Below are 11172 nucleotides of genomic sequence, written 5' to 3'. Positions count from 1 at the left end.
AGCTCCTAAGTTATTACAGCAGCTTGTTGAATATCCTGGTTCCAAAAATTTTCACACCTCCACGATCCTATGTGGTTTCACAATGTCTAAATTTCCTGTTTTATATCTTTTAGTTCTTTCGGGAGATTAAATACTCCTACACCACTTTTAGTTTTTGTCGTTGACACATTAAATTGATGGGTGGCCGGTAGCATTTTGTTAATTTTTAATTTTTTTTGTTAGTTAAAAAGTAGGTATTCATTACTATTACCATAAAAGTCCAAGTGCTTTGAATCAGACTTTTTTTTATAGTTTCATTCTCCCTGGTTGACTGCTGAAATATTGTACCCTACATTTAAAGTTGTTTTCTCAAACTCTCTTTTTTCCCCATGACAAGCGATCAATGTAATTATAGTCTGTCAGTCTCTTTTCTCCCGAACATTTTTCATGTTAAAACTATAGTACTATGTACCTGTCATGGCCAAGGTATTAGTAACTTGGAACACCTCCAGTCATGGAAACTGCAGCTTAGCGCATATCTAGTCGGGAACAATGAGTGAGCGCATGGCCAAGTAACTGTGGCTTAGGCCTACTTGTTATTTCCATAGCTTACCTGCAGAATAATGCCTTGCCAACTCTAATAACTGATGAATAGCCACCCTGCGTCATACTGCGGCACTGCACTGATCCATATATCAGTGTCACATAGCTAAGGGTTTAGACCCACAGGTGGTGAGATCCATGCGTAGCGGCTCTTGTCATCTTTGGTGGAGAAGGCTAACGAGACCCTCGGGTAATGCCACAGGTAGCAGCAGGGTTTCCCTAAGGAGTTACTATTGCTCCGTGAGATGTGTGCTGTTGGTGGGCTCGAATTCCCAAGCACTCCGCTTTTTCAGTTTGGGGCCCATATGCCTTACGGAAGAGTGGACATCCTTGGAAATATTACGAGAGAATGAAACTGGTTGTGTCTCTATTTGGTATATTCTAATCGCTAACTTGCCTTCACCTGCCAGTGATTGTGATAAGTTGTCTTACAGCAGTGGGGGGACCCTAACTATGATGCAAAAACTCAGCTATTCTTGTGAGGCTGGCTTTCGTAGGATGTTGTCAGAGGGCAAAGCAGTGGAGGGCCTTTGGCAATGAGGGTGTGGTGGATGTTTCACCCAGGAAGCACTGAAGCAATCAACCTGCAGAGGAAAAAAATCTCTATAGAAAGCAAAATTTACTTGAGTACGAAATGATAAGATTTAGTTATTCTATGTACCTCCTTACTTTATGCAGCTTAGCGTGGAATGTAAGTGACACCAATCAAAATGGGGCAAACCCAGTAGAAACTATATTAAGTTGATATGCTTAATAGCAGATAACCTATAAACGTCAATGCATGCTAAAAAAAGGCAGCCTGGGATGTCAGTGCTACAAATTCAAGAAAACTACCTCCTTTCACATCACAGCATTCTGTGCAAACGACTTTGTGAATGCTTTGTCGTCAAACGCTTCGGATGATGTCACACTTTACAGTTCTTAACACAATTTCTGTACTATAGCATCACCCAAAAGGCTTTAAACAAATTTTATTATTGCGAATTGTACAAAAGTGTAACAGAGACCTATTGAATTCCCAAACAAAACTGTTTATTGCATTCATTCTCTTCAAATTAGTCAGATCACCCATAAATCAAAAGAGCTATACCACTTTGGATTAATCAAATATTTCGACCTTATATTTTTGGTTCAGGAAATCGAGAAATCCAGCATTTGGCATAAATAATGAAATTTAAAATTACACATTACAAATCAGTACTGGTCTTTATGATGTGAAGTCTCTAAGCTTAGTCATGAACACAATATCCTCATTTTACCAGTAGTTTGATGAGTAAACAAAAATTAACCTATATTCATTGGCATCATAAACAAAAATTAACTGTAAAGTGTGACATCATCAGCGTTTGGCATTCACAAAGTCGTTTGCACAGAATGCTGTGATTATTTTCTTGAACTGACATCCCAGGCTGCCTTTTTTTAGCATATGGCATATGCTTCTTTAGCAAAGATTAGGGAAAAAGTGATAGGCGCCTCCTTACCGTTCAGGAGTATCTGGACACATTATATTGTCGCAGAACAAACCGAACTTTAAGACAGCTTTGTTGTGGATGTAGCATAATCAATAGTTCACAGCGACCAGAGACCTATGAAGGAAAAAATCAATCATTAGCAGTATCACTTGAATCTAGCCCAAACCCTAAAGGAGGGATATGACCTGGAACAGTATTTGGAGCCTTAAAACTTGGGCAAATAATGCTGCAAGTTTATGGAGTGGATTTACAGACCCAAGGCCTCTTGTTCTTTTAGGATTACCCAGGAAAACTCGCCTGCTTTTAGGTGTGAAAAGCAAAGAGTAATTTGTGCTTGCTGAGGGTAGAGTACATTGCGTGTGCACAGAATTATAAAGATTAATTCAGGAAGCCATGAAATTAATAAAAACATCACTAAACAGATTTATAATGGAGGTGTTAGGTTGTAGAATGTAACAGCAGTAGTAGAGGTAAAACATGAAATATACAACATAATGGTATTACGATGATGTCTAAACGAGATGCTCAGAGTCTTTTAAAATACTACAGAAATTCCTAAAAAAATACTATAGGCTGCAATTGATTTATTAAGCAACCAGTGTTACAAGGGACTTCCCCAACTTCGTGTTAACATATATGTTTTAAAACAAACTAGAAGCATACAAGGTATATTCAGCACGACATACCTAATATTAAACCAGATTCAGATCATGAATGGAATACGGTTTATAAGAAAGTTATTCTGTCATAAGTATTCTGTAAAATATTTTGTATAGACTATACTATATGTTCAAATATGAACTAAGAATGCATTTCCTGCCCCTATCCACTTTTGCATGACTCAGTATGACACTTCCGGCGATAATTTTAGCCTTCAGCACTGATTAAACCTATCTCAAGGTTCATACTCACATGTGAGAACTATATAAACAGAACCTTCGTTAAAGTCAGTGCTTTTATAGCAAAAATATTTATGCATTTTTTTTACAACATGTAAACATTTTTACACTCCTATCAACCCTGTGAGTTATTGACAGATTTATGCTTTTTTGCAAAGATTATCCAACTAGATATAAACAAATAAACTCACCGATTACAAAGGTTAAATCCTGCCCAGTCGTGAAGGTTGAACAGCATTCTATACCCGGGGCCCGGTCCCTGGTACCTGTTTCAGAATTCCTGGTCACTGGTTCCTGTTGTTTCCTGGTTCCTGGTCCTGGTCTATGTTTCCTGGTTCCTAGTTCCCGGTTCCTTGTCCCTGATTCTTTGTTCCTGGTTCTGGGTGTCATTTCAATACATCTATAAAGTCGCTTTGATACAAGCCAAGACGTTTCAGTGAGGTAAAAATAAAATCTGATTAATATAAAAAGGTATTTTTTTTTTTATCTCGATCCAATCTGGTTTCCTTAATGAAAACTACACATTTTTATTACCCTTTTTTATATAAAAAAACCATCTTATTTGCTTTATTGTAATGGACATTAACCAGACGTCTAGTGTTGAGTACAAACATTAAATTTATGTATATATTAAAACTAAAACAAAGTTAACATGATTAAGATGTGTAGTCTCTAGATTATTCTTTTGCTATTTTTGACTGATAATTTCGCGATTCTAATCCACTAAAAATATCTCAACCTAACGTCTTCGTTTCGCGAATCTAAACTTGCATATCGATTTCGCGATTCTAATTTAACACCCCTCCCCTTTTTTTCGCCCTCCCCCCAAAATAAATAAAGGAAAAGGCGCGAAATAACATTAACCAAATATTCACAACAGACTCGCCAGAATGGACCACATAATATTTTCGCTTGACTGAGGGACATTTCTTAGTTTTCTGGTAAGGGAGTGAGTTGACAGGTTGACAAGATTGAATTGAATATAGAATTTAGGCCAAAGGCCAAGTACTGGGACCTATGAGGTCATTCAGCGCTGAAAGGGAAATTGACAGTAACAGGAGGAAAACTTCGCAGTTGCACTTTGAAAATATTGTTAGGAGAGGGTGGAAAGTAAGATAGAAGAGAATATGAAAGGACGTACAGTAAAAGGAACGAAAGGGTTTGCAGCTTGGGGCCGAAGGCACGCTGCAAAGAACCTTAGGTAATGCCTACAGTGCACCGCATGAGGCGCACTGACGGCACTAACCCCCCTACGGAGAAGGTTGACAAGATTCAATAGTCAAAACTACCAAGATATTTTTCCTTCTATTTGAGCGAGACGCGAACTTATGACACGAGCGATTCGCCTCGTGACTTTGGCTTGCATAGAATCGAATTTATGGATGTACTCAAACGACTTGAAGTGAACCGGCCTCAGGCTTAGACTTCCAAGCGAAATTTGTCTGTAAACAAAAAATTACCTACATTAATACTTACAGATAATATAAACTACTTCAAAGGAGAAAAAGCTGTGTATAAATTCTAGATGAATGAGTCTAAAAAATACAATTCCTTGATTGACGTAACTATGGGACAGTGGAAATCTCTAATTGTTGTTTGTTACTTTGCAGTTAAAAAGAACTGTGCTATTGTTGACAACCGCCAACTAACTGGCTTCAAATTTCTCTCTCCATAACATAACAGGAAAAATGTCTAACTATAATCCTGTATTGACCAATGTAACAGACAATAATTACTGTCAATTTCTGATACTGAACCCGATCTTAAATTTTTCAAATAGTTCACGATTGACACTTGATATTTCTAAGTGTCCATTTCAACTGCTTATTGTACTGGAATGAAATTGCTTATATAACGTTTCACATTCTGGTAAAAATACCTACGATAATGATGAATAATTGACTAAAACAATCATTAACATTTTCCTTTAGGTGGCAATCGGCCGAGTGAGGAAAACTAACAGCTTTGACACAGTCAGCTTTCCTAATTTTTCATATAAATCTCCCAGACTACGATTGGCCGAAAAATGTACAAACATAGGGCCACATACAGGTTAGGTACGTACTTGAGAAAATTGAATTTTTTTTTCAGTTGTCAATTAATGAGAAATTCTATCAACATTAACTTCATAACACATCCTCCTATGTCAAAAAGCGTTTTTCCAGGAAAATTCAAATCGTGCAAGTGTGCACTCAACCCAGCCCTGTTTGGAAGTATTTCTCAATGTAATGAAAAATAACCATCACTTTATTTACAAACCCAAATACAAAAAAAAAAAAATCTCATGAATGACGTAGAACCATTCTTATAAAATCGACCTTAGCTATTAGATCACTATTTGTCGTCTTAAGAAAGCAATCCATTTGGTATCAGGGCTATGTCGACTTACAGATGAAAACTAATAACCTGGTTATGACAGATAATTATCTACTTTCTGATAACTGAAGAAAAACAGGCCACAACTTCCCTATCAGTTATGTTGAGAATTTTTCACGACTTCAGCATTCAAGACCTTTCACACTAAGTTAAAAGTCATCATGAATAGATCATATTTTCAACTTTGGTTTTTGAACAGTAATGAAATTAACCATCTGTTTGTTTCCTGTGATTAATACTTTCACCAAAGCAAAAAGTGATCAGTAAGTTTTAACCATAAATAACTGATAAGCTTCGCTGCATGGTGCAAAATTCTTCAAGAAAGTTCTTCTGTCAAGCTGATAGGCTTAGAATAAAATTTCTTGCTACTCTAAGCAAGCAAGTGCATCTGCTTTCCTTATGAGAGAGTCTATGCCTCTTCGTTGAATTTGTAATAATTGTGTTAAATCAAATTTTCATTCATTAATAAATCAAGAAAGTAACACCAGTGTCATTTAAAACTGGAAAACTTTTACGGCTAATATGATACACGCTAGAAATCACTCTAGGTTCCACGACTACAGCGTGCCTGCACTTTCCTTATAAGAATATGATCTCCTATAACGTGAAATGCAGTACCGTAACTATTAACCATCTTCTAAGACCTTACAATCCATTTTCCTTGATTCAGCTTTGGCATATTTAACAAAACAGAGTGGAACAAGTCCAAGCACACTGTTGAAAATTCTTGCATTTTTGTTGAAAAGTTGTGTGGTGTGCATTTGCAAACTATCCTTAACCGCGAGTTCAACCACCCGATTTACATCTGAAGGTCCGCAGTTTATGGTAAATGTTATTTTCTACATAAAGTTACATTCCCACACTACTCAAAATATCGTTCCGCATAATATACAGTAACCCAGGCCATAGCTGAGGACCAGATATTCTAAACCCCTGCCCCATCTACGAAAACTCCAGCTCCAGCGATCACTGCTATCTTATTCTCAAATGTGACAAATTAATGTTCAGGTAACGAACTAAAGACCTATGAAGTATTAACTGGGCTTCAATTTCATTTCGATTTATCCGATATGACGCGGTTAATTTACATTTACTACGATTTTGGAAGTTATATTTAAGAGTAAATGCCATCATTTAAGTGAGCAAAAGGCTTAATATTCCTTTGACTAGTGAGATATCATTTACAGTCTTTTGTATTAGTGGACACGCACGTTTTCCGACCTTCGATTTCCATAATCGAGATTTATTAAAAAATTATTGGAATGTCTGGCTAACAAACGATAATAGAACCTGTATTATCCCAAGTCCTTAAAACTAACACAAAAAGTCCACTGAATACCAAACTTTAAAAGGCCTTATAAGCAGTCCGCTTAGTCTAAAATTCCAGCTGAATTCTGTTACAAAAGTAAACAATTTTTGACGGATGCAGTGAAAACCTCTCAGATTTAACGCTGAAGAACCAGGTGCCGCCGTTGTTCGTATGGTGGAGGATAGACTGACTTGAAGAAATCGTTAATAAAAAGACTGAGGAGCTATTAATAAAAAGAGTTGATAAGCCAATATTATATGCATCAACAACTGCTTTGAGAGAACTTGGATAGAAAGGAAAGGGAATTAAATTTGGTAGTTTTGGGAGATCCTGACGAGGGAGAGGCACTTGATGGTGCTACAGATGACGAAGAAAAGCTGAGAAAAATCTGACAGTAAATCGGAGAAGAAACTGTTGTGCGATCCCATTGTAGGCTCGGACGGAGAGTTGAAGGAACCGCCAGGAAACGCCCCATTTCGGCTATTGTGGGTTCGAAGGCTTCCCGCGATGGAGTTCTTGAGAAAGCCAAACGTTTGAAGGAGAAAGGCGCACATTATAATAACATTAGGAATGAATGGAATCGGCTTCGTGTCGTTGAAAAGGAGAGAGAAAACGGAGAATGCGAGCTGCAATCTTCGTTTATTGACTTGAATTGAATATAGAATTTATTCCAAAGGCCAAGCACTGGGACCTATGAGGTCATTCAGCGCTGAAATGGAAATTAACAGTAAAATGTTTGAAAGGTGTAACAGGAGGAAAACCTCGCAGTTGCACTACGAATCAATTGTTAGGATAAGGTGGAAAGTAAGATGGAAGAAAGGAAATATGAAAGGAGGTACAGTAAAAGGAACTAAAGGGGTTGAAGCTAGGGGCCGAAGGAACGCTGCAAAAAAACCTTGAGTAATGCCTAAAGTGCATCATATGAGGTGCACTGACGGCACTAACCCCCTACGAGGGCAACCTTCATTTAGACCCACGGTCAGGAGCGAAAGTTGGATCGAGATGGAATTGTCATCGATAGCTGGAATCAGTCCTCAGCCTTTTCTAGTAGACCACAAAATGGCGGTGTTGGGCAGTTTCTTGGAATAAGAATGGCGTAAAAAAAAAACTGAAGAAAAGTGTGTACTGCAAATTCTACTAAATTACGACGTCATTAGTTTGAATGAGGTTAAGGCTTCGTTAGCTGTTTCATTTCCTGGCTGTATATCCTAATGTAAGTATTGATAAAAACCACCCTTTTATAGCGGTGGTACTTGTGTACAGTATTATAGTACGGCATTAACTGAACTCTTATATAAGGAGTGTGGATACGACTAAAGACGACCAGGTTTGGATCATATTTAAATGTTTTCCGGGTGCATATTTTGGGTTTTACTATATTCCTCCCTCGGGTTCCCCATATTTAGATCAATCGTTATTATGCAAACTTTAAGAAAACGTTTTATCTGATGAAAATGATGCATAGTGGTGGGGAATCTTAACGCTAGATTTGGAAAATTACTTCATGGCAAGCTGAATATGATTAATATATCCAAGTATTCGAGTGAACACTTTTCGTATCCTGATACTCTACGAACTCCTGCTGATAAGACCAATGTTTTGACTGGTTTGTGCTCAACTATTGGCATTGACTAATCTTAGTGCTTCTACCAGTGTTTCATGGTTCTTTAAATATATCGAAAAGGGAGATGTTTGGGTGTCAGAACTGGGCGTTCGTATTGTCTCACCTGTGCTTACTCGTAACATCAGCGATGGACACGCATGCAGTCGAGTGCTCACTCCTTACCTATAGAAACTGGACGTTGGAACAGACAAATGATTAGATTTTGATACATGGCCGCCATGGGACCGGGGAGGGGAGCACATTTTAAATGATTGTTGCAAGCTCGTATGTTCTACAAGCGGGAATTATGTACTTGTGGGCAAATACAAACCGGTGAAAAACATGTGATTGAAGACTTCACTTACCTTAAATGACACTGGCTAGTACTAAATGTTCACGAAGAAAACCATTTTGGTTTTGGAAACGACCAATAGCCTCAAAGTAAGACAGAGTGCAGTATGCACTACGGAATCCATGGCAGTCAACTGTGCGCACTTTTTAGAAAGCCGGCTTATTCCAAAATATTAACGATATGAAACACAACCAATCAGGTTTCAGCATTTGTGTCTTATTTTAACGAAAAACAAAAGACGATTAGGCATTTTTTACATTGACAAAAAAAAAAACGCATCAGCAGAAAAACTTATTTTTGCGATAACAACAAGGCACAATTATTCATCGGCAAATATCTCCGTAACTCTTAATTTGCGGAAGATACAATTTCGTATTTTGACAAAAATATTATCAAGTGAAAAAATATTAGATATCCGAATTTGAGAAACTGTAATAATACCGAAACTGGACGTTGGAAAGACGAGTTGAGGTGGGGAGGGGAGGGGCAAATACCTCTACAAGGGAATTATGTACTTGTGGGCAAATACAAACCGAAAAACATGTCATCGAAGACTGCCCAGTGACACTACCTGCGAAACCATTTTGGTTTTTGGAGTGTTAGTAGTATATATGTAGCTGTGCGTTTAGTTTGTAAAATATTAACGATGTCACAACGTTGTTGTCATACTTGTAATTTTTTTTTATTTTTTGGGGTGCTTCTTAGCTTTATACAAAGTCGTTTTGTTTATTTTGATGTTGATCGGACCGAAAACTTATCTTTTGTAAGAAATGGAAATATTGCAATTTTTGAATGTTATTAAAAAATCTCTATTTATGTTATCATATTCTATTTTCAATTTAACCCACCAAGAAAGTACGACAAATTCAGTCCACAAATATTTCAGTAAATCTTGTGTGTGTGAGAGAGAGAGAGAGAGAGAGAGAGAGAGAGAGAGAGAGAGAGAGAGAGAGAGAGAGAGAGATAAACATTATCAACAACACCTTTTACGGGGTCTGTTACTTCGTAAACGAAGATAAAAATCTCGTTTTATGTTACATATTCTTTTATAAGCAACGGGCCCCACCCTCAGTAGGCATAAACTCAACACCAGTTTTACAGTTATCACAGTGTGCTATAAGGATACTTAAAACATTAATTTCCATATATATATCAATATAACCAATGGCCATTCATTTTTAACCATCCAAAACAAAATTCTACAATATTTTTTCCTGATGAACGTTCATCTGGAATAATATTCGCAAAGTATACTTCCATTCTCATTACCAAAAACTATATACAAAAGCTTCAGTTGGAACCCACATTCACAGTGTGGTCATTTTAAACTGGCTCGAAATAAAGAAAATTCTCCCTTAATAATGCCAGTTAACACGGGAACTTCAAATAACAGCAAAGACACGAGATTCACTCGATTAAATCACATCATCCCAGATGGAGGAGGAATACTAATTCGATTGACCCTCAATTGCCGGAGCTCAAATGCAAGGGCGGAACGACAGAGTTCAACCAATACCTTTCATCACCTGGACACAGCCACACTTAGTTTGGTTTAAAATTCCATTTATATTTAAGTCAGAGAATATTCTTTGTAAGTAACTGCTCTCCGCATGATAAAATTCTGATTCAATGTTAAAAGTACGGAGTCGCCAAATTACTGCAGTTTTGAATTCAGTTGAAACATTGCAACACATTTTTGCATCGAAGTAACAAGGTCACCACTTCAAAGGCAAATAAACGTAAATGCTTTCATTTCGCCCTGCTGGCCTACCTGGATTACGAGTTAATGTAATGACGCTTAAATGCCATAATTTACATATTTACCATCCATGTAAACAGCAGCCATTCCTTTCGACCTGTCCTCAGTCATAACCTATGACAACTAATTCTGGGAAACGGCTTCATACAATAACGTTAATGAAGCAAATGTCTGAACTTATCCACGGCGAAGATAACACGAAGATTAAGCCCACAGCTGTTAATCAGCTCAGTGGTCTTAAAACATTCACCTTTTTCACATGTCACGAGTACCCTTAGGAACTCCCACACCACAATGTCGTAGACATCCAGTTGTTTGCGTCTGAACACTTGACACGTCCACTCTGCCAATACGTAAGGAAATACCAGCAAATGGGTAGGATTTTTCGAAAGCTTCAAACAACCGCCCACCTTGTCTCGAGCAAGACAGATGATTAAGTTATTAACTCACTCGCTGCCGGACTTGGCTAGAACCAAGCACTTCCGGTTACCTGCCAAGTCACTACATAAATAATAGATACGACGGTGAACTTTGTTGGCCGTTAGACTTACGCTAATTCAAATCAGGCATTTTTTAATATATGGACTAATAAAATTAACCTGAAATGCACACAAGACACCAAATATTGTCTCAAACGAATGTTTACAATTTTAACAAACCGAAAATCGACCTTTGAAACTGTCAACTTGAAGATCCTAATTAAAGTGTATAAACAAGTGTTTTACAAATGAAAGAGAACGGTAACTGATCCCGTGGGAGGGTAACATTTAGGCTCGCTTTCAGAAAAGTCCACTGTGGTTCTGTTGAAGTCATCAGTAAA

General features: G+C 37.5%; 1 long non-coding RNA gene across 1 annotated transcript; it reads right to left on the bottom strand.

Moving 5' to 3' along the window:
• Window positions 1-202: 202 nt before the first annotated feature.
• Window positions 203-10730, bottom strand: LOC136852492 (uncharacterized). The gene is made up of 4 exons (XR_010857164.1): window positions 10603-10730; window positions 3145-4395; window positions 2064-2168; window positions 203-1166 (listed from the first exon to the last, which is right to left on the bottom strand). It is a non-coding gene; the product is annotated as an uncharacterized lncRNA (long non-coding RNA).
• Between the last annotated feature and the right edge of the window lie 442 nt (window positions 10731-11172).

Source organism: Macrobrachium rosenbergii, chromosome 25, assembly GCF_040412425.1.
Source record: "Macrobrachium rosenbergii isolate ZJJX-2024 chromosome 25, ASM4041242v1, whole genome shotgun sequence".
In the NCBI taxonomy this organism is placed as follows: domain Eukaryota; kingdom Metazoa; phylum Arthropoda; class Malacostraca; order Decapoda; family Palaemonidae; genus Macrobrachium; species Macrobrachium rosenbergii.
This window is presented reverse-complemented; position numbering and strand designations above follow the sequence as displayed.